The 3566-nt window shown below is 34.7% G+C and overlaps 1 pseudogene; it reads right to left on the bottom strand.

Moving 5' to 3' along the window:
- Positions 1–468: 468 nt before the first annotated feature.
- On the bottom strand, positions 469–1831 carry LOC116484188 (succinate--CoA ligase [ADP-forming] subunit beta, mitochondrial-like; annotated as a pseudogene).
- Positions 1832–3566: the final 1735 nt, after the last annotated feature.

Below are 3566 nucleotides of genomic sequence, written 5' to 3' on the forward strand. Positions count from 1 at the left end.
ATTTTGTTTACTTTTTTATTTCTCTTCTGCCTTTTTCATTTTAATTGAGCATTTTTTATTATTCTATTTTATCTCTTAACCTATAAATTTTACCTCTTTTTAAAAGCATAGTCCAACAATTTTGTTATTTTTCTTCATATTTATTTTGTTTGTAGGACTCTTGTCAATGTAGAACTTTATATCCAACAATATAAACAGGCACATTGCAAGTGATATTCTGTAGAAGTGAAAAAGACTGACTGATAAAACAAAACAAAACTAGACACCTGCATTATATGTTCTTTATATAAATAGTCCATCCTGAATAGCAGAATGAAATGCACACCAAATGCTTCTAAAAGTTTGTGTGCCTAGATCACAATTACAATCTTCACACACTGAAAAGAAAAAGAACAATAACACAGAACATAGTATTTTCAATGATTATAGCAAAATTAACATTTTCAGCCATTCCCTGGCTTTTTAAGATCATGTTGGCAACTTACATTTTATATATACAAGGGTTTGCTTGATTAAGGTCACTATTTCAGAAAGCTTTGAAGCCATTCTAGTAGCTTTTCTGCTAGTAGTGCCTTAGCATCATTAACTAGTGAATCTTGTAAATGTACCACAACAGATATTTTAATTTCAAAATCTTTCACAGCCAGAACTATACCCTATGTAATAACATAACATCAAGTGATTCCTCCAAAAATGTTGAGCAGAATAGCCAGTACCTCTTTTTATCTGAAGTGATAAGCATAAATGATTCTGTTACTTGGTGGAAATATAGCACTGCCATGAACAACAAGGAAGCTGGTTGGAGTCTCTTTATGAAGTTTTCTTATATCTATTGTGGTTATAGCCAAACCAGCACCATTTACTAGACAGCCTGTTTTTCCACTGAGGCCAATGTTATTGAGATGTGGCTTAGCTTCATCTTTGTTCCTTTCATCTTCCTGAGTCCAGTCCTGTAGATCAAAGATCTTCTGGCAATAGACTGAATTAGAATCAAAATTGATCTTTGTGTCCAAACATAGCAGAGCTCCATCTGAATCTTATACCTTTGGGCTTATTTTTATCATGGTTGTGTTGTAGTTCAGAAAAAGATTGTAAAGCTTGACCATATTTTCTGCCACAGAATCCACAATAGTAGATGGAAATCTTATATTCTGTGCAAGCTGGAGAGCTTGTTCCTTTTTGATGCCTTCTACGACATCAATAGCTTCTTTATTACATCAGGAGTCTCAGCAGAAACATCTTCAGTGTTGACATCACCTTGCAAACTTCCTATTTATACTAGACCTTGAAATGACCTTTCCATTGTTACTGGAAAGTAGTCTTGTCTCTGGGATATTTTTGCTCACAGATGATCAATACTTGATTGCATATTTTGTCCTTTTCTCCTGTTTACTTGGTAAACAACTTTTTCCCAATAATTTGAGAGGAAACAGCTTTTGCTTCTTGATAGAAAACTATCTTCACTCCTCTTTTGGGACTGCTTTCAAATGTTCCTTTTTTTCTACTGCAAGCAAAATTCTGTGCCATTATCACAACATCTTTAGAACCTAATTTTTTGACAATTGCGTCAGCTTCATCTGGTGACTTTGCCACATATCCTTTGGAAGGCAGACACCAGCTTCTTGCAACAATTTCATATTCATATATTCATGTAGTGAGAGATTCTTTTGCTGTTGCTGCTGTACTTGGAGTTATTGGTTATTAAACAGTTCAGAAATTCCCAGAACCTGGGCAGTAGACTGTACTATGGTCTAGTCTGGGACTGATGGCTGTTAACAGTGGCAGCTAATTGTCAGCTATAGAACATGAAGGCCACCATTCCTAAGTCTGACCCTGTCCGCTCCTGCTCTGTGCCTCCAGCTGCTTTGTAATAGAGAATTTCCAACTCTCTTTTCCCTTTCCTTATGGCACTGCTGTCATTCATTCTACTTATCCATATGCTGTAATCATCTGCTATATTGTTGCTGTTATAACTTTAAACAAACTTTTTTATTTTGGATCAATTATTAATTAGAAATTAAGCTATTAGTAATAGCTTAATAAGACATTAATAAGAAAAAAGAAGATTTTATTTTACCTTCATGCATTCCTTTGCTGACACTTTCTTTTCTTTGGGTAATCTTAGTTTTTGGCCTATATCATTTTCCTTCTCCCTAAAGAACGTTTCAAATTTCTAAGTGGGCAGGTCTACTGGCAATAAATTCCTTTAGCTTTTGTTTCTATGAGGAGCCTTTATTCCTTCATAACTTTGGAGGGATTACTTTACTGAATATATAATTATGGAATGGTGGTTTCATTCTTTCAAAACTTTAAATATTTAACTCCATTCTTTCTTGTTTGAATGGTTTATGTTAAGAATTCTGTTGTAATTTTTTTCAGTTTCTCTGTAGGTAAGTTTTTTCTTATCTCCTGTGCCTTCTTGCAAGATTTTCCATTTTGCATTTGTTTTCTGCAATGTGAATATGATACGCATAGATATAGGTTTTGCTTTTTGTTTATGTTTAGTCTTTTTAGAGTTCTGTGTGCATTCTGGATCTGTTGTTTGCTGTCTGTCATGAGTTTAGTTAAATTCTTAGCCATTATTAGTTTGAATATTTCATCTTCTCCATTCTCTCTTCCTTTTCTTTTCGATATTCCAATTACACCTCTGTTATACCTTTTGAAATTGTCCTTGGATTTCTTGTCCTGTTTCGTTCACACTTTTTTTTTCTTTGCATTTCAGCTTGATAAATTTCCACTGACATACCTTCAGGCTCAGTGAGTCTTTCCATGACCATGTCCAGTGGCCCATGATGAGCCCATCAAAGACATTCATCATTCTGCAACAGTATTTTTGAGTTCTGGTATTTCTTTTATGTTTTCCTAGAGTTTCTTTGTCTTTGCTTACATTACTCCTCTGTTTTTGTATATTGTCTACATTTTTCCATTAGAGCCTTTAACGTATTACTTATAATCATTTTAAATTCCCTGCCTGATAATTTCAAAATCTGTGCCCTGTCTGAATCAGATTCTAATGCTTGCTTTATCTCTTTAGACTGTGTTTTTTTCTTGTCTTTTACCTTCCTTTTAATTTTTTATAGGCTGCACATGATATAGGTAATAGAAACTGTGCGGTAAAAGGCCATTAGTGTATGGTTTTATGTTAATCTGGCTAGGAGTTAAGCTGTGTTTTAATGTTTGCTTGTAGATGTAGATACCAGAAGCCTTAAATTATTCTGATGTCTGTGTTTTTATCTGTTGCATTTGGCTGCCCTAAGAACTTGTTAGATAGATTTTGTACCTCTTTTAGCTGTTATCTACTGTTGTTATACTGGAGGCTGTTGGAGTACTGGTAATATTTGGTGGAAAGGAAGCATTCTGTAATGTGACCAATCCTCAGCTTTTTAGTGGGCCTGGGTCCTTGGATTGTAGGCTTTACAAGTGTTTCTTAGCTTTACTCCACTCCATTTGGTAAGATAAAAAAGCTAGAGGAGGTTTTAGTTGGGTAAATGCCTTTCCCCCAGGTGAGATAAGGCTATGGTAAAATCTTTTTCCCTGGAGGGTAGATATTGCCATGGAGAACACTC

This window comes from Hylobates moloch, unplaced genomic scaffold (assembly GCF_009828535.3).
Source record: "Hylobates moloch isolate HMO894 unplaced genomic scaffold, HMol_V3 SCAFFOLD_15, whole genome shotgun sequence".
Classification (NCBI taxonomy): domain Eukaryota; kingdom Metazoa; phylum Chordata; class Mammalia; order Primates; family Hylobatidae; genus Hylobates; species Hylobates moloch.